This window comes from Lissotriton helveticus, chromosome 5_1 (genome assembly GCF_964261635.1).
Source record: "Lissotriton helveticus chromosome 5_1, aLisHel1.1, whole genome shotgun sequence".
Taxonomy (NCBI): Eukaryota; Metazoa; Chordata; class Amphibia; order Caudata; family Salamandridae; genus Lissotriton; species Lissotriton helveticus.
In genome coordinates this window covers 1,935,674,166-1,935,694,648 of record NC_136065.1, presented here as the reverse complement: position 1 = coordinate 1,935,694,648, position 20,483 = coordinate 1,935,674,166, and positions in this window count along the sequence as shown.

Here is a 20,483-nt window from a genome sequence, read left to right as displayed (position 1 = left end):
ACAACGGTAATTTGCACCAGCTCACTACATCCGAACGCAAACGTTGAAGTGGGGGGAGCAGATTACGTTCATACCGGACCGCAGGGTCCAATGAGATAAACACACCCAAGTATTTAAAACCAGACTGCGACACCTGGATGGGACAACCCCGCGGCAGGAGGGGGACACCACCTGCGAGCATATAAATATGGGATTTTGACCAGTTGATAACAAGGCCCGAGTTCTTCCGGAAGGAGTTAAGCACGTCGAACAACACATTAAGCGATTTTTGGGGGGACGTGAGATACAATAAAATATCATCTGCGTACAATGAAACACGATCTTCAAAGTCCGGAGTCCAATATATACCCCTCATCGAGGGTTTCCACCGCAGCCAAGCAGCAAGCGGCTCCAACGCAAGAGCAAAGAGAAGCGGGATAAAGGACAACCCTGCCGCGTGCCCCTCCCAAGAGCAAAGGGCACGGAGACCCGACCATTCACCACTACCTGCGCCAGCGGCGTCTTGTACAGGAGTTTCACCCAGCTAATAATGCCAGCGCCAAAACCGAACTTGGCAAGTGTGGCCCAAAGATACGGCCATTCGATTGTGTCGAAGGCCATCGTGGCATCCAGGGACGCCAAGATGGTCGGTTCACTCAAGGACGCTGCCCTCGCGAGAACACCATGCAAACGCCGCAAACTCAATGCTGTGTTACGATGTGGGATGAAGCCCGACTGGTCCGGATGAATCAGATCACTGATCACCGAAATCAGGCGGTTTGCGAGTAACTTATAAAAGGAAGTTGGACCAGCAAGGGACTTTATTCAAGTATTGTTTGTCAGCGTGTTAGGACTCTGTTATAATAAATCTGAGCACCTAATTGTAATCAGTCAATCGCTGTGCTAATTTAATAACTTCAGATCATAATCAATACATACAATGTTACCACACTAACAAAGTAAATAATGCAAAAACCAGGGTTTTATATTGTCTGAATATTATTATTTTCTTTTTCAAGACAAAAGATATGATTTTTTACAAAAGAAGAAAACAAATTCTTACAAAATAGGGTACATACACAGAATGTTCACATCAAATATACACAGTACAAATTATATAGTCCTTTAGTATATCTGAGAAAGTCCAGACTGCTAAACACAAGATAACATCGTGACTTCAACTAAACAGAAGAAAATCAAAAGATGGTATAATGAATTATATGCAGGCTTGGACTAATTAGTCGACGTTTCGGTCTTTTAGAGATTATTCATCAGACCATCATCAGGACAAGGAATTTCTACATATAGTAGATGACCCTTTCTGCCGGATAGATTCTTATTTTCTACGTAGACAGTGCACATCAAAATATTTGGCTAGTTGGCGACAAAGAAAATGAGTTCTTGTACATCAGAGTTGCTTGAATTCTGAGCTGTAATTCTTTATGTAGTTCACCAATATACTGGGCGGCTCTTTGTTTTAGACAAAAGTCGAAAATGCGGCAAAGGTTTCAATAGCGTAGCACCACAGCACAGTTCTGAAGTCGGCTTGCGGGGAAAGCGCGTTTAAATCCCAGCACAATTTCTAGATGCGACTAACAAGTTTATCACAAACGATTTGAAGGCAGCAATTATCCTCCTCTGCTCGTGTCACCGGACCAGGCAGCAGTGTAGCCGACTTCAGAACTGTGCTGTGGTGCTACGCTATTGAAACCTTTGCCGCATTTTTGACTTTTGTCTAAAACAAAGAGCCGTGGACTTGGATGGGGAGTAGGGGGTTGAAGCTACTGTGCTGGAATGTGAATGGTTTGGGAGATCGGATAAAGAGGGGGGTGGTTATGCAGCACTTGCGGCGCCTCTCACCCGATGTTGTACTGCTACAAGAGACACATTTGATTGGGAATACTTGCCACGCTCTTAACAGGCGGGGTTATCGTCTTGTTGCTCATTCTGGATTTACTTCTAGGTCTAGAGGGGTGGGTATATTGCTTAAGACCTCACTCCCCCTCGAGGTCGATGACGTGGTCCTTGACACTAGGGGTAGATATGTTGTACTTGTAGGTAGGTGGGAGGGGAGAACAGTTTCATTAGTTCTGAAGTCGGCTACACTGCTGCCTGGTCCGGTGACACGAGCAGAGGAGGATAATTGCTGCCTTCAAATCGTTTGTGATAAACTTGTTAGTCGCATCTAGAAATTGTGCTGGGATTTAAACGCGCTTTCCCCGCAAGCCGACTTCAGAACTGTGCTGTGGTGCTACGCTATTGAAACCTTTGCCGCATTTTCGACTTTTGTCTAAAACAAAGAGCCGCCCAGTATATTGGTGAACTACATAAAGAATTACAGCTCAGAATTCAAGCAACTCTGATGTACAAGAACTCATTTTCTTTGTCGCCAACTAGCCAAATATTTTGATGTGCACTGTCTACGTAGAAAATAAGAATCTATCCGGCAGAAAGGGTCATCTACTATATGTAGAAATTCCTTGTCCTGATGATGGTCTGATGAATAATCTCTAAAAGACCGAAACGTCGACTAATTAGTCCAAGCCTGCATATAATTCATTATACCATCTTTTGATTTTCTTCTGTTTAGTTGAAGTCACGATGTTATCTTGTGTTTAGCAGTCTGGACTTTCTCAGATATACTAAAGGACTATATAATTTGTACTGTGTATATTTGATGTGAACATTCTGTGTATGTACCCTATTTTGTAAGAATTTGTTTTCTTCTTTTGTAAAAAATCATATCTTTTGTCTTGAAAAAGAAAATAATAATATTCAGACAATATAAAACCCTGGTTTTTGCATTATTTACTTTGTTAGTGTGGTAACATTGTATGTATTGATTATGATCTGAAGTTATTAAATTAGCACAGCGATTGACTGATTACAATTAGGTGCTCAGATTTATTATAACAGAGTCCTAACACGCTGACAAACAATACTTGAATAAAGTCCCTTGCTGGTCCAACTTCCTTTTATAACGAATATTGCCCGAACCCGCAAGGGTAGATTGGGTTGCTCACCTCAATATTGTATGTATTGCGAGTAACTTGGCAAGAATCCTAGGCTCAGCATTCAGGAGCGAGATAGGTCTGTAGGATGCGCAACGATCCCATGGCTTGCCTTCCTTGTGGATCACCACAATGGTCGCAAGACGCTGATCCCGAGGGAGAGAGCCAATTTCTCGCGCAACCAAAAACATATCTCGGAGATATGGTGCTAGCGTGTCAGAACGTAGTTTATACAGTTCGATGGGAAGGCCATTGGGACCCAAAGCCTTTCCGGAGCGAATGGAGCGCACCGCAAGAGCTACCTCATCCACCGAGGGTGCGGCATTCAAACAGTTCCGATCAGACTCCGACAAACAAGGCAATGCGATATCCCTAAGTAACAACTGAGAATCCTCTTCGGGCCTGTCGGATACCGAGGTATAAACCTCTCGGAAATAATCAGCAAAACATTCAACAATGTCAACAGGGTCTGTCACACGCACACCATCCGATTTCTCAATCACAGGAATCACACGGCTCGCTCTCTCCTTTCTGTCTAACCAGGCAATGGATTTTCCTGCCTTGTCACCCACATCATACAGTCGTCCCTGCTGTTCCCTACTCATCATCTTGGCCGCATCAGTAACTAAATTTCTATATTCTAATTGCTAAAGACTGAGGATATGCAATGCGTCTCGAGTAACTTTTCGCTCCAATGCACTCTCTAACTCAGTAATTTCTGTCTCGAGACGTACAACTGTCTCGTTCCTACATTTCTTAGCACACCCAATCAAAGACAATGCCTGTCCCCTAATAACAGTCTTAAAGGCTTCCCACAATGAAACAGGCGAGGACACAGATCCCACGTTTTCAGCAAAATACAAATCTAATGATTTAATCAATTCAGTACGGGTTTTGGGGTTAAGAAGATACCAGGGGTTAATCGGGGCCACCCTCCCCTCAGCGCCTGTGTTCAGGTTAAAATGAAACCAGAGAGGGGAGTGGTCCGATACACCCCGAGCTAGGTGCCTAATCTCCCCAATCGAAGAGGACTGGGCCGCCAGCACCAGGATATAATCTAATCTAGAAAGACTACCATGTGCGCCCGAGTGGAAAGTGAACTGCGTCTGCTCTGGATGCATAAGCCGCCAACAATCCACAAGCCCCAAAGTCTCCAAAAATTCACCCAACCAGGATTGCGCAGCTGTAAGGTCTCTGGGTGGATGGCGATCCGCTCTGCCAGAGACGACTGAGTTAAAATCACCACCTAGTATCAGAACACCCTCCGGGAGACCCAAAACCACCCGCCCCAAGTCTGCAAATGTTGTGGATTGTAAGCCAGGAGGAACGGACACCGATACTAATGAAACTGTTCTCCCCTCCCACCTACCTACAAGTACAACATATCTACCCCTAGTGTCAAGGACCACGTCATCGACCTCGAGGGGGAGTGAGGTCTTAAGCAATATACCCACCCCTCTAGACCTAGAAGTAAATCCAGAATGAGCAACAAGACGATAACCCCGCCTGTTAAGAGCGTGGCAAGTATTCCCAATCAAATGTGTCTCTTGTAGCAGTACAACATCGGGTGAGAGGCGCCGCAAGTGCTGCATAACCACCCCCCTCTTTATCCGATCTCCCAAACCATTCACATTCCAGCACAGTAGCTTCAACCCCCTACTCCCCATCCAAGTCCACGATGAACTCCATCTCAGAACGAGCACCACACCAATGTCCGAAGTCGTAACAGTTCGTTGCCTTGAAGAAAAAGGAAAGGGAAACAACCCCCACACACTTCCTCCCCTTCCCCCCAGTGATACCCAACACAACGCCCCCCCACCCTGCACCCCTGCACAGACTCGGAAGCCACCCCAATTTGCAGTGTGCCTGTCGCCCTAGCAAAAAACAACTAATCTACACAAAGAAACCCCAGAGGAGGAAAGGGTCCCTCTGTCCCCGCCACCCCCAAGGATACACATAGAACGATCAAAGAAGTCAGTGAGCCGCAGCTGTCCATGGAGGATAGTGTTCAGGACTCAGGCACCATTGTCATTCTTGGTCCATTAGGCCCCCCTCAGCGCCCCCAGTTTGGTCTCGGCCAGCACGACGAGCAGGCAGCATGTCCAACCAATCACTCGCTTCTTCAGGCCGGACAAAAAAGAATGTCCGATAGTCATATTCCACACGCAGCCGGGCTGGGAACAACATCGCATATTTCAACTCCATGTCTCTGAGTCGCCGTTTCACCCCTTGAAATCCCATTTGTTCCTTCTAAACAGACTGAGAAAAGTCCGGATAAAAGTTCACCGCGGTATTCTCGAACTGCGTAGGATCACTTGTCCGTGCAGCCTGCAAAATGGCGTCTCGGTCTCTGAAGTTAAAGATTCTTGCGATGAACGGACGGGGGGGGAAACCCAGCTGTGCCTTTCCCCCCGGCACCCTGTGTGCGAGATGATTGAGGATAAGGTCCTCGACACGAAGATCAGTGGAGATTGAACTAGAGTTCTCCGGGACCCCAATAATACGCACGTTGTTGCGTCGTGCACGGCCCTCAAAATCCTCCAAGCGACGAGCAAAGAAGTAATTGGCAGTTCTCAGGTTGCGTACTTCTGTTTGCAAGTCGGACATATCCGTCGTGAGGCTGGATGTCTTTAGATCGAGAGACTTAACCTTCTCGTTTGTCTTAGCCAGATCTGTTCTAATTAGATTGACATCAATAGCCACCGTATCCAGTTTCAGGGCCAGGGCTTCATACTGTTGGCCGATCGAAGTCTTGATGCCAGCAATGGCGCCCATTACGTCCTGTAGCGTTAAGTCCGCCGACATAGCAGGGTCGTCGATTGTCTCGTCACGGATCTTATGTGCGCCACCGGGGGATCCTTTAGGAAGTGTGTAGCGGTCCATGACATTCGTCTGGGCTGAGCCTCCTCGGAAGGTGGTCTTGACTTTCCGTTTGTCACCCTCGGGCTTGCCCGTCATGGCGAGCCGAGTGCCCCGAAGGGAGGCTTGAGACCTGGTCCAAATGGCTCCTTAGAGTTCACCCACAAGAACACCAAATGCAGAGACGAGTCAATATGAGTCCACAGCCGCGCTTTCGCTAGCCCCAAGCCCAATGAACTGGCATGGGAGCCAGTCGCGATCTGCACTCACCCCGATGAGGGGATGCGCTAGGCAGGAGAAACGAAACCGAAAGTGAAGTGGGGCCACGAACTGAACCCCATTAGCCGTTGTTGTTGAATTACTGTCCGGGTATAGCCACAACTCAAGGCCCAGGCGGCTCTACGGAGAAGGCCACAAAATACAGGATGGCGTAACTCGGGAACCCGAAGTCCGATTTCGTCTCTGAAAGCAGCTAGTACATCAGCCGGGCTGTGTCCTCAATGATCTTCCTTCAAATCAGGATAGTATCCAGGATATATGCGGGAGGCGGCGAGGGTCTCGGGAGCCCTGTGCATCATGGATGCGCGCGAAGCTCCTCCTCCTGCCTACACTTTTAAAGAGGATTAGAGATCCCCTCTCAGGCGGGTGCAGTCACTGACTGACTGCAAGAGGATGTCTGGGGGGGGCCATAGGACCCTTTTTCCCCCTGCCAGAGGGCTGCTCCTGACAGCTTCTTTGCCTCTGCGTCTGTAATAGGGAGCGGGCGCAGAGGCAAATGAATTCTCTCATTTTCATGGGCCATGCCCCCATGCAAATGAGGGAACGCCCTCTGAAGGTAGCACTGGTGCTTTAAATGCCCCAGTGCTATAGGTATTACAGAAGGGGCCGCACACGTACTGTGTACCCTTATGTAATACCAAAGTGTTCCTGGGGCTTAACCGAATACTATTTTCTTTTGTTTTTTTCACTGTCCAAGTGAGGTCGTGCTGTTGCAGGTGTGTATTTTTGTGGGGGCACACATGGGTTGGTGGGGGTGGGTGCTGTTCCTAGCGAGGTGGGCCACTAGGAGTCATCACAGGCCGACGGGGTGGGCCCGAGGATGAGGACCTCTGTTTTGTCTGTGTTCAGCTTCAGTCTGCTGTTTCTCATCCAGTCTGCGACGGCCGTCATTCCCTCGTGGAGGTTGGTTTTGGCCGTGTGGGGGTCTTTGGTGAGGGAGAGGATCAGCTGGGTGTCGTCTGTGTAGAAGATGATGTTGAGGTTGTGCAGTCGGGCGAGGCGGGCGAGCCGGGCCATGTAAATGTTGAACAGCGTGGGGCTGAGGGAGGAGTCCTGGGGTACGCCGCAGATGATCTCGGTGGCTTTGGAGCGGAAGGGAGGGAGTCGGACGCTCTGTGTTCTGCCGGATAGGAAGGAGGTGGTCCAGTCCAGGGCCTTTCCTTGTATTCCTGCGTCATGGAGGCGTGTGCGTAGGGTATGGTGGCAGACTGTGTCGAAGGCGGCCGACAGGTCCAGGAGGATGAGGGCCGCAGTTTCCCCGTCGTCTATCAGGGTTCTGCTGTCATCTGTGGAGGCTAGGAGGGCTGTCTCGGTGCTGTGGTGGAGGCGAAATCCGGACTGGGATGCGTCTAGGATGTTGTTTTCCTCGAGGAACCTGGTCAGTTGTATGTTGCTGGCCTTCTCGATGATTTTCGCCGGAAATGGGAGCAGGGAAATGGGACAGAAGTTCTTGAGGTCCTTGGGGTCAGCCGTGGGTTTTTTCAGGAGGGCGTTGATTTCGGCGTGCTTATAGTCCACTGGGAAGGTCGCCGTTTCGAGGGAGCAGTTGATGGCCTTCCGGAGGTGGGGTGCGATGGTGGTGCTGGCCCTGTTGAAGACGTGATGTGGGCAGGGGTCTGTCGGGGAGCCAGAGTGCACGGAATTCATGATCTTGATGGTGTCGCCGATGTCGATGTTTGCCCAGGCGGTCAGGCAGTTGGTGTGGGTGGCGGTTGTGTGGGTCTCGGTGATGGCTGGGGCGGGCGTGGTGATGAAGCTGTCGTGGATGTTTGCGATCTTGCGGTGGAAAAAGGTGGCGAGCGAGTTGCACAGTTCTTGTGAGGGGGATGTCGATAGCGCTGGAGGTGGGGTTAGAGAGTTCTTTCACGAAGTTGAAGAGCTCTTTGCTGTTGTGTGCGTTGTGGTCTAGGCGGTCTTTGTAGGAGGCTCTCTTGGCGGCTCTGATGAGGTGGTGGTGGTTGCGGGTGGCGTCCTTGTGCGTAGTGCGGCTTTCCAGGGTTCGTTTGCGGATCCAGATCTTCGCTAGCTTCCTGCAGGTTTTCTTGGATGTTTGCAGGTCTTGGGAGAACCAGTTCGCTTTCTTCCTGGTGTGGCTGGTGGGAAGGTTCTTGATGGGGGCCAGGGCGTTGGCACAGTCTTCGATCCAGTGTCTGAGGTTGTAGGCTGCGGCGTCTGGGTCGGTCGGTTCTGCTGGCGGGTGATGGGCAGGGTGGGGTATAGCTGATCGTCGGTGACTTTGCTCCAGTGGCGACCGGGCATTTGTTGGTTGCGGTGGGGGGTGACCGGTTTTCGAAAGGTGAAGTGGACGCAGCGGTGGTCGGTCCAGTGGAGTTCGGTGGTGTGGTTGAAGGAGACGTGGGTGCTGGCTCAGAAGATGGGGTCCAGTACGTGGCCTGCGGAGTGGGTGGGTGTCGTGACGAGTTGCCTGAGTCCGAGGTTGGCGAGGTTGTCGATCAGGGTGGAGGAGTTGGAGTTGTTGTTGTTCTTGAGGTGGAAGTTCAGATCCCCGAGGAGGATGTAGTCCGAGGAGGCGAGGGCGTGGGCGCTGACGAGGTCGGCGATTTCATCGCAGAACTGTGGTCGGGATCCGGGGGGCCTGTAGACGGGCGTTCCTCTGAGGGTAGTGTTGGGGTCAGTGTGGATCTGGAAGTGTAGGTGTTCGGCGGTGCAGAGGGTGTCGGCGTCAGTGGTATAGACGTTGAGGGTGTTCCAGTGGATGATGGCGATTCCTCCTCCCAGTCCGTTGGTGCGGTCCTTAAGGATGATCTTGTATCCTTCCGGGATGGCTATGGCGACGTCCGGTGCCGAGGAGGAGTTCAGCCATGTTTCAGTCAGGAAGGCGACGTCTGGGGTGTGGGTGTCGAGTAAGTCCCAGAGTTCTACGGCGTGTTTCCTGGCGGAGCGGGTGTTGAGGAGGATGCATTGCAGGTGGTTGGCTTGTTTGGCGGGTGCATTGGCGGGCCGGATGCTGGTATAGCTGCAGTTCCGGCAAGAGAAGGGCCCGTGGGTGCGCCTTGGGTCGGCCAGGCAGCAGGTGCTAGATTGTCCGATGTTGAGTGCGTGGAGGTTGCTGTTGGTGTAGTGGAGGCGGATGTCGTGGCGGTCGCGGGAGCCAGGGGTTCTGGCTCTGGGCGCGGTCCAAGCGGACGGGACGCAGAGGGGCTTGCCTTAGGTGCACCTCCGGCGCGCCAGCGGCGTGCCCGCTGCGCGGTCTGCATATGAGTGGGTTGGGAGGGAGGAGCAGATGAGTGGCGGGAGCGGGGTGGCGAATGGGCGTCTGGGGGCGGGGCCGCAGGGGAGGTCAGCGGCGGGAAAAGCGGGGAAGAATCTGGCGCAGCTGTTGGCGGGAGAATCCGGTGGCAGGGCTTGCAGAGGCGGCTGGAATGCGGCAGGAAAAAGAGAATCAGAGGAACCCAGGTCAGAAACCGGGCAGCGGCATGGGGGCGACCTGACCTGAATGCAGGGATGAGGGTCCCTCAAGAGTCCACCGATAATATGGGATGCCACATCACACTGGACCTAGTCAACAAATACCAGTAAGTGTGCATGGAAAGAATTCTTCCATTCATATGTGTAGGTGTAATCAAAAGGGAAAAGGCAGGAATCTGCAAGAGCGATGTAAAGGAGCATGGAGTGTGTTGCAGTGGGTAAAAGAGGCCTGAGGTGAGGTGTAATTAAGGCTGTCATCCTTGGGATTTGACACCCTACCTTTCAATAGGGCTGGCAGCAGACTTCTGAGGACTTCTCTGGGCACCGGTACTCATCCTTTTACAAAGTAAGTTCTGGTGAATGAGATGGCTAAAAAAGTGTCCCACTCCCACATTTGCAAATCGGGGCATGTTTAAACATCTACTGGCACGTTCTATAGGTATTTTCCAAAGTATGAAAAAAGACGGCATGGATTTTCTGCATACTGCAGGCAATGTTTTTTTTAATATCAGGGAAATAAACTTAGAAAACTGGCCCAATAGACCATAAATCAAGCCCACAAATAGCAAAAATATGGCCCACTAACTGGCCATGTAAATGTTGAACAGCGTGGAGCTGAGGGAGGAGTCCTGGGGTACGCCGCAGATGATCTCGGTGGCTTTGGAGCGGAAGGGAGGGAGGCGGACGCTCTGTGTTCTGCCGGATAGGAAGGAGGTGGTCCAGTCCAGGGCCTTTCCTTGTATTCCTACGTCGTGGAGGCGTGTGCGTAGGGTGTGGTGACAGACTGTGTCGAAGGCGGCCGACAGGTCCAGGAGGATGAGGGCCGCAGTTTCCCCGTCGTCTAGCAGGGTTCTGCTGTCATCTGTGGCGGCTAGGAGGGCTGTCTCGGTGCTGTGGTGGAGGCGAAATCCAGACTGGGATGCGTCTAGGATGTTGTTTTCCTTGAGGAATCTGGTCAGTTGTATGTTGCCGGCCTTCTCGATGATTTTCGCCGGAATGGGAGCAGGGAAATGGGACAGAAGTTCTTGAGGTCCTTGGGGTCAGCCGTGGGTCTTTTCAGGAGGGTGTTGATTTCGGCGTGCTTCTAGTCCACTGGGAAGGTCGCCGTTTCGAGGGAGCAGTTGATGGCCTTCCGGAGGTGGGGTGCGATGGTGGTGCTGGCCCTGTTGAAGACGTGATGTGGGCAGGGGTCTGTCGGGGAGCCAGAGTGCACGGAATTCATGATCTTGATGGTGTCGCCGATGTCGATGTTTGCCCAGGCGGTCAGGCGGTTGGTGTGGGTGGCGGTTGTGTGGGTCTCGGTGATGGCTGGGGCAGGCGTGGTGATGAAGCTGTTGTGGATGTTTGCGATCTTGCAGTGGAAAAAGGTGGCGAGCGAGTTGCACAGTTTTTGTGAGGGGGGATGTCGATAGCGCTGGAGATGGGGTTAGAGAGTTCTTTCACCAAGTTGAAGAGCTCTTTGCTGTTGTGTGCGTTGTGGTCTAGGCGGTCTTTGTAGGAGGCTCTCTTGGCGGCTCTGATGAGGTGGTGGTGGTTGCGGGTGGCGTCCTTGTGCGTAGTGCGGGTTTCCAGGGTTCGTTTGCGGATCCAGATCTTCGCTAGCTTCCTGCAGGTTTTCTTGGATGTTTGCAGGTCTTGGGAGAACCAGTTCGCTTTCTTCCTGGTGTGGCTGGTGGGAAGGTTCTTGATGGGGGCCAGGGCGTTGGCACAGTCTTCGATCCAGTGTCTGAGGTTGTAGGCTGCGGCGTCTGGGTCGGTCGGTTCTGCTGGCGGGTGATGGGCGAGGGTGGCGTATAGCTGATCGTCGGTGACTTTGCTCCAGTGGCGACCGGGCATTTGTTGGTTGCGGTGGGGGGTGACCGGTTTTCAAAAGGTGAAGTGGACGCAGCGGTGGTCGGTCCAGTGGAATTCGGTGGTGTGGTTGAAGGAGACGTGGGTGCTGGCTGAGAAGATGGGGTCCAGTACGTGGCCTGCGGATTGGGTGGGTGTCGGGCGAGTTGCCTGAGTCCGAGGTTGGCGAGGTTGTCGATCAGGGTGGAGGAGTTGGGGTCGTTGTTGTTCTTGAGGTGGAAGTTCAGATCCCCGATGAGGATGTAGTCCGAGGAGGCGAGGGCGTGGGCGCTGACGAGGTCGGCGATTTCATCGCAGAACTGTGGTCGGGATCCGGGGGGCCTGTAGACGAGCGTTCCTCTGAGGGTAGTGTTGGGGTCAGTGTGGATCTGGAAGTGTAGGTGTTCGGCGGTGCAGAGGGTGTCGGCGTCAGTGGTATAGACGTTGAGGGTGTTCCAGTGGATGATGGCGATTCCTCCTCCCAGTCCGTTGGTGCGGTCCTTAAGGATGATCTTGTATCCTTCCGGGATGGCTATGGCGACGTCCGGTGCCGAGGAGGAGTTCAGCCATGTTTCGGTCAGGAAGGCGACGTCTGGGGTGTGGGTGTCGAGTAAGTCCCAGAGTTCTACGGCGTGTTTCCTGGCGGAGCGGGTGTTGAGGAGGATGCATTGCAGGTGGTTGGCTTGTTTGGCGGGTGCATTGGCGGGCCGGATGCTGGTATAGCTGCAGTTCCGGCAAGAGAAGGGCCCGTGGGTGCGCCTTGGGTCGGCCAGGCAGCAGGTGCTAGATTGTCCGATGTTGAGTGCGTGGAGGTTGCTGTTGGTGTAGTGGAGGCGGATGTCGTGGCGGTCGCGGGAGCCAGGGGTTCTGGCTCTGGGCGCGGTCCAAGCGGACGGGACGCAGAGGGGCTTGCCTTAGGTGCACCTCCGGCGCGCCAGCGGCGTGCCCGCTGCGCGGTCTGCATATGAGTGGGTTGGGAGGGAGGAGCAGATGAGTGGCGGGAGCGGGGTGGCGAATGGGCGTCTGGGGGCGGGGCCGCAGGGGAGGTCAGCGGCGGGAAAAGCGGGGAAGAATCTGGCGCAGCTGTTGGCGGGAGAATCCGGTGGCAGGGCTTGCAGAGGCGGCTGGAATGCGGCAGGAAAAAGAGAATCAGAGGAACCCAGGTCAGAAACCGGGCAGCGGCATGGGGGCGACCTGACCTGAATGCAGAGATGAGGGTCCCTCAAGAGTCCACCGATAATATGGGATGCCACATCACACTGGACCTAGTCAACAAATACCAGTAAGTGTGCATGGAAAGAATTCTTCCATTCATATGTGTAGGTGTAATCAAAAGGGAAAAGGCAGGAATCTGCAAGAGCGATGTAAAGGAGCATGGAGTGTGTTGCAGTGGGTAAAAGAGGCCTGAGGTGAGGTGTAATTAAGGCTGTCATCCTTGGGATTTGACACCCTACCTTTCAATAGGGCTGGCAGCAGACTTCTGAGGACTTCTCTGGGCACCGGTACTCATCCTTTTACAAAGTAAGTTCTGGTGAATGAGATGGCTAAAAAAGTGTCCCACTCCCACATTTGCAAATCGGGGCATGTTTAAACATCTACTGGCACGTTCTATAGGTATTTTCCAAAGTATGAAAAAAGACGGCATGGATTTTCTGCATACTGCAGGCAATGTTTTTTTTAATATCAGGGAAATAAACTTAGAAAACTGGCCCAATAGACCATAAATCAAGCCCACAAATAGCATAAATATGGCCCACTAACTGGCCATGTAAATGTTGAACAGCGTGGAGCTGAGGGAGGAGTCCTGGGGTACGCCGCAGATGATCTCGGTGGCTTTGGAGCGGAAGGGAGGGAGGCGGACGCTCTGTGTTCTGCCGGATAGGAAGGAGGTGGTCCAGTCCAGGGCCTTTCCTTGTATTCCTACGTCGTGGAGGCGTGTGCGTAGGGTGTGGTGACAGACTGTGTCGAAGGCGGCCGACAGGTCCAGGAGGATGAGGGCCGCAGTTTCCCCGTCGTCTAGCAGGGTTCTGCTGTCATCTGTGGCGGCTAGGAGGGCTGTCTCGGTGCTGTGGTGGAGGCGAAATCCAGACTGGGATGCGTCTAGGATGTTGTTTTCCTTGAGGAACCTGGTCAGTTGTATGTTGCCGGCCTTCTCGATGATTTTCGCCGGAATGGGAGCAGGGAAATGGGACAGAAGTTCTTGAGGTCCTTGGGGTCAGCCGTGGGTCTTTTCAGGAGGGTGTTGATTTCGGCGTGCTTCTAGTCCACTGGGAAGGTCGCCGTTTCGAGGGAGCAGTTGATGGCCTTCCGGAGGTGGGGTGCGATGGTGGTGCTGGCCCTGTTGAAGACGTGATGTGGGCAGGGGTCTGTCGGGGAGCCAGAGTGCACGGAATTCATGATCTTGATGGTGTCGCCGATGTCGATGTTTGCCCAGGCGGTCAGGCGGTTGGTGTGGGTGGCGGTTGTGTGGGTCTCGGTGATGGCTGGGGCAGGCGTGGTGATGAAGCTGTTGTGGATGTTTGCGATCTTGCAGTGGAAAAAGGTGGCGAGCGAGTTGCACAGTTTTTGTGAGGGGGGATGTCGATAGCGCTGGAGATGGGGTTAGAGAGTTCTTTCACCAAGTTGAAGAGCTCTTTGCTGTTGTGTGCGTTGTGGTCTAGGCGGTCTTTGTAGGAGGCTCTCTTGGCGGCTCTGATGAGGTGGTGGTGGTTGCGGGTGGCGTCCTTGTGCGTAGTGCGGGTTTCCAGGGTTCGTTTGCGGATCCAGATCTTCGCTAGCTTCCTGCAGGTTTTCTTGGATGTTTGCAGGTCTTGGGAGAACCAGTTCGCTTTCTTCCTGGTGTGGCTGGTGGGAAGGTTCTTGATGGGGGCCAGGGCGTTGGCACAGTCTTCGATCCAGTGTCTGAGGTTGTAGGCTGCGGCGTCTGGGTCGGTCGGTTCTGCTGGCGGGTGATGGGCGAGGGTGGCGTATAGCTGATCGTCGGTGACTTTGCTCCAGTGGCGACCGGGCATTTGTTGGTTGCGGTGGGGGTGACCGGTTTTCAAAAGGTGAAGTGGACGCAGCGGTGGTCGGTCCAGTGGAATTCGGTGGTGTGGTTGAAGGAGACGTGGGTGCTGGCTGAGAAGATGGGGTCCAGTACGTGGCCTGCGGATTGGGTGGGTGTCGTGGCGAGTTGCCTGAGTCCGAGGTTGGCGAGGTTGTCGATCAGGGTGGAGGAGTTGGGGTCGTTGTTGTTCTTGAGGTGGAAGTTCAGATCCCCGATGAGGATGTAGTCCGAGGAGGCGAGGGCGTGGGCGCTGACGAGGTCGGCGATTTCATCGCAGAACTGTGGTCGGGATCCGGGGGGCCTGTAGACGAGCGTTCCTCTGAGGGTAGTGTTGGGGTCAGTGTGGATCTGGAAGTGTAGGTGTTCGGCGGTGCAGAGGGTGTCGGCGTCAGTGGTATAGACGTTGAGGGTGTTCCAGTGGATGATGGCGATTCCTCCTCCCAGTCCGTTGGTGCGGTCCTTAAGGATGATCTTGTATCCTTCCGGGATGGCTATGGCGACGTCCGGTGCCGAGGAGGAGTTCAGCCATGTTTCGGTCAGGAAGGCGACGTCTGGGGTGTGGGTGTCGAGTAAGTCCCAGAGTTCTACGGCGTGTTTCCTGGCGGAGCGGGTGTTGAGGAGGATGCATTGCAGGTGGTCGGCTTGTTTGGCGGGTGCATTGGCGGGCCGGATGCTGGTATAGCTGCAGTTCCGGCAAGAGAAGGGCCCGTGGGTGCGCCTTGGGTCGGCCAGGCAGCAGGTGCTAGATTGTCCGATGTTGAGTGCGTGGAGGTTGCTGTTGGTGTAGTGGAGGCGGATGTCGTGGCGGTCGCGGGAGCCAGGGGTTCTGGCTCTGGGCGCGGTCCAAGCGGACGGGACGCAGAGGGGCTTGCCTTAGGTGCACCTCCGGCGCGCCAGCGGCGTGCCCGCTGCGCGGTCTGCATATGAGTGGGTTGGGAGGGAGGAGTAGATGGGTGGCGGGAGCGGGGTGGCGAATGGGCGTCTGGGGGCAGGGCCGCAGGGGAGGTCAGCGGCGGGAAAAGCGGGGAAGAATCTGGCGCAGCTGTGGGCGGGAGAATCCGGTGGCAGGGCTTGCAGAGGCGGCTGGAATGCGGCAGGAAAAAGAGAAGCAGAGGAACCCAGGTCAGAAACCGGGCAGCGGCATGGGGGCGACCTGACCTGAATGCAGGGATGAGGGTCCCTCAAGAGTCCACCGATAATATGGGATGCCACATCACACTGGACCTAGTCAACAAATACCAGTAAGTGTGCATGGAAAGAATTCTTCCATTCATATGTGTAGGTGTAATCAAAAGGGAAAAGGCAGGAATCTGCAAGAGCGATGTAAAGGAGCATGGAGTGTGTTGCAGTGGGTAAAAGAGGCCTGAGGTGAGGTGTAATTAAGGCTGTCATCCTTGGGATTTGACACCCTACCTTTCAATAGGGCTGGCAGCAGACTTCTGAGGACTTCTCTGGGCACCGGTACTCATCCTTTTACAAAGTAAGTTCTGGTGAATGAGATGGCTAAAAAAGTGTCCCACTCCCACATTTGCAAATCGGGGCATGTTTAAACATCTACTGGCACGTTCTATAGGTATTTTCCAAAGTATGAAAAAAGACGGCATGGATTTTCTGCATACTGCAGGCAATGTTTTTTTTAATATCAGGGAAATAAACTTAGAAAACTGGCCCAATAGACCATAAATCAAGCCCACAAATAGCAAAAATATGACCCACTAACTGGCCATGTAAATGTTGAACAGCGTGGAGCTGAGGGAGGAGTCCTGGGGTACGCCGCAGATGATCTCGGTGGCTTTGGAGCGGAAGGGAGGGAGGCGGACGCTCTGTGTTCTGCCGGATAGGAAGGAGGTGGTCCAGTCCAGGGCCTTTCCTTGTATTCCTACGTCGTGGAGGCGTGTGCGTAGGGTGTGGTGACAGACTGTGTCGAAGGCGGCCGACAGGTCCAGGAGGATGAGGGCCGCAGTTTCCCCGTCGTCTAGCAGGGTTCTGCTGTCATCTGTGGCGGCTAGGAGGGCTGTCTCGGTGCTGTGGTGGAGGCGAAATCCAGACTGGGATGCGTCTAGGATGTTGTTTTCCTTGAGGAACCTGGTCAGTTGTATGTTGCCGGCCTTCTCGATGATTTTCGCCGGAATGGGAGCAGGGAAATGGGACAGAAGTTCTTGAGGTCCTTGGGGTCAGCCGTGGGTCTTTTCAGGAGGGTGTTGATTTCGGCGTGCTTCTAGTCCACTGGGAAGGTCGCCGTTTCGAGGGAGCAGTTGATGGCCTTCCGGAGGTGGGGTGCGATGGTGGTGCTGGCCCTGTTGAAGACGTGATGTGGGCAGGGGTCTGTCGGGGAGCCAGAGTGCACGGAATTCATGATCTTGATGGTGTTGCCGATGTCGATGTTTGCCCAGGCGGTCAGGCGGTTGGTGTGGGTGGCGGTTGTGTGGGTCTCGGTGATGGCTGGGGCAGGCGTGGTGATGAAGCTGTTGTGGATGTTTGCGATCTTGCGGTGGAAAAAGGTGGCGAGCGAGTTGCACAGTTTTTGTGAGGGGGGATGTCGATAGCGCTGGAGATGGGGTTAGAGAGTTCTTTCACCAAGTTGAAGAGCTCTTTGCTGTTGTGTGCGTTGTGGTCTAGGCGGTCTTTGTAGGAGGCTCTCTTGGCGGCTCTGATGAGGTGGTGGTGGTTGCGGGTGGCGTCCTTGTGCGTAGTGCGGGTTTCCAGGGTTCGTTTGCGGATCCAGATCTTCGCTAGCTTCCTGCAGGTTTTCTTGGATGTTTGCAGGTCTTGGGAGAACCAGTTCGCTTTCTTCCTGGTGTGGCTGGTGGGAAGGTTCTTGATGGGGGCCAGGGCGTTGGCACAGTCTTCGATCCAGTGTCTGAGGTTGTAGGCTGCGGCGTCTGGGTCGGTCGGTTCTGCTGGCGGGTGATGGGCGAGGGTGGCGTATAGCTGATCGTCGGTGACTTTGCTCCAGTGGCGACCGGGCATTTGTTGGTTGCGGTGGGGGGTGACCGGTTTTCAAAAGGTGAAGTGGACGCAGCGGTGGTCGGTCCAGTGGAATTCGGTGGTGTGGTTGAAGGAGACGTGGGTGCTGGCTGAGAAGATGGGGTCCAGTACGTGGCCTGCGGATTGGGTGGGTGTCGTGGCGAGTTGCCTGAGTCCGAGGTTGGCGAGGTTGTCGATCAGGGTGGAGGAGTTGGGGTCGTTGTTGTTCTTGAGGTGGAAGTTCAGATCCCCGATGAGGATGTAGTCCGAGGAGGCGAGGGCGTGGGCGCTGACGAGGTCGGCGATTTCATCGCAGAACTGTGGTCGGGATCCGGGGGGCCTGTAGACGAGCGTTCCTCTGAGGGTAGTGTTGGGGTCAGTGTGGATCTGGAAGTGTAGGTGTTCGGCGGTGCAGAGGGTGTCGGCGTCAGTGGTATAGACGTTGAGGGTGTTCCAGTGGATGATGGCGATTCCTCCTCCCAGTCCGTTGGTGCGGTCCTTAAGGATGATCTTGTATCCTTCCGGGATGGCTATGGCGACGTCCGGTGCCGAGGAGGAGTTCAGCCATGTTTCGGTCAGGAAGGCGACGTCTGGGGTGTGGGTGTCGAGTAAGTCCCAGAGTTCTACGGCGTGTTTCCTGGCGGAGCGGGTGTTGAGGAGGATGCATTGCAGGTGGTCGGCTTGTTTGGCGGGTGCATTGGCGGGCCGGATGCTGGTATAGCTGCAGTTCCGGCAAGAGAAGGGCCCGTGGGTGCGCCTTGGGTCGGCCAGGCAGCAGGTGCTAGATTGTCCGATGTTGAGTGCGTGGAGGTTGCTGTTGGTGTAGTGGAGGCGGATGTCGTGGCGGTCGCGGGAGCCAGGGGTTCTGGCTCTGGGCGCGGTCCAAGCGGACGGGACGCAGAGGGGCTTGCCTTAGGTGCACCTCCGGCGCGCCAGCGGCGTGCCCGCTGCGCGGTCTGCATATGAGTGGGTTGGGAGGGAGGAGTAGATGGGTGGCGGGAGCGGGGTGGCGAATGGGCGTCTGGGGGCAGGGCCGCAGGGGAGGTCAGCGGCGGGAAAAGCGGGGAAGAATCTGGCGCAGCTGTGGGCGGGAGAATCCGGTGGCAGGGCTTGCAGAGGCGGCTGGAATGCGGCAGGAAAAAGAGAAGCAGAGGAACCCAGGTCAGAAACCGGGCAGCGGCATGGGGGCGACCTGACCTGAATGCAGGGATGAGGGTCCCTCAAGAGTCCACCGATATTATGGGATGCCACATCACACTGGACCTAGTCAACAAATACCAGTAAGTGTGCATGGAAAGAATTCTTCCATTCATATGTGTAGGTGTAATCACAAGGGAAAAGGCAGGAATCTGCAAGAGCGATGTAAAGGAGCATGGAGTGTGTTGCAGTGGGTAAAAGAGGCCTGAGGTGAGGTGTAATTAAGGCTGTCATCCTTGGGATTTGACACCCTACCTTTCAATAGCGCTGGCAGCAGACTTCTGAGGACTTCTCTGGGCACCGGTACTCATCCTTTCACAAAGTAAGTTCTGGTGAATGAGATGGCTAAAAAAGTGTCCCATTCCCACATTTGAAAATCGGGGCATGTTTAAACATCTACTGGCACGTTCTATAGGTATTTTCCAAAGTATGAAAAAAGACTGCATGGATTTTCAGCATACTGCAGGCAATGTTTTTTTAATATCAGGGAAATAAACTTAGAAAACTGGCCCAATAGACCATAAATCAAGCCCACAAATAGCAAAAATATGGCCCACTAACTGACCTGTCCGACTAGCCTGTTGAGCACTGCCTCATTGCCCTATAGGCCATTCAGACCTTGGCTCAGACACACCTTTGATCTGCTGCCTTCTTTTGTAGTGCTGCCCCGCCTGCCCAAAGAACACACAGTCCAGTGTGAAGTGCTGACCTGTCAAATAGCACTTGTAGACAGTGGCAGTCAGGTGAGTCCTTTACTATCAATCTCAGACAATGCACTGTGAAGTTCTCCTGATCTCTTAAGCATGTGCTTAACCATATTAGGCCAAAGAGACAGAGGATGGACGGAATGCAGAGCAAATCAAACATTCATTTTAACAGGGTCAAAACTGATTTGCATATGGATGGGTCTGAACTGGAATGGCATGGGGAGCAAAAAAAACGATGGATTTATGAATGATGTCTGACAATTTCCAGCTCCATGCAGCTGTAAAAGCCACGATGTCAGCAGTGCATAAAATATGCTGGTTTGATGTCCTGCACTTAATAAAGCCGATCGTAACTATCTGCTGAAATTGAAACTGCGGACGGCATAATACCGAAATGCATTCTTTTACATTAATGTTATGAAACCTCAAGTGGTTAATGCAATCACAGATTTTTTTCCTTGTTAGTACAGTAGTGGATAGTGACTTCTGTATTATGGTGCTATGAGGTACCAGCATGCGACTGTGAGCACAGTGAATATGCATTTTGTTTTTAATTTGTAATATGCACAGTATAATAGAAGCTGCACCAAAATGTGAAATGAATTAGTGTTGATTGTAAAGCAAGGGTTAACCTTCAATTTCAGGGTTTTTCCCAGCAAATTTCAAGATTTTTTTTAGCTTCTCATAGTTTAAAAAAAATGTCATTTCTGATATTTATCTTTTCCATGCACCTCATTGAAATCTTGGCAGCTAATGGGCACTGTGTCCGCTCTCGGATACCTTATTTATGCTTGCCCTGTCACCAGCCTTGGATTGTTGACAGCTGGTGACTCACAGACGAGTTCGGTCTTTTGAGCTGTGCACTCCGCGGAGCTCGTGTTGGTGCATACTTAATAAAGTAGATCTTCATATCTACCTTGGTTCCGGCTTTTTATTGGCCACACACTGACTTGTCTAGCAGATAACTTTACATTCAGAAGGTGAACACTCAGCACCACATACGCTCGGGCATTGGCACCAGGGCTCGAGTCGGGGTACCAAGCGGGTGGACGGCGTCCCCCCACTTATTTTACCGGGTGGATGCCGTCCCCCCTGCCCAAAAGCTGGACTTCACTCTTTGGCCTCGTAAGGCTTTGAATTAGGAAACAAACCGGCAGCCTCTTCCAAACAGCGGTAATC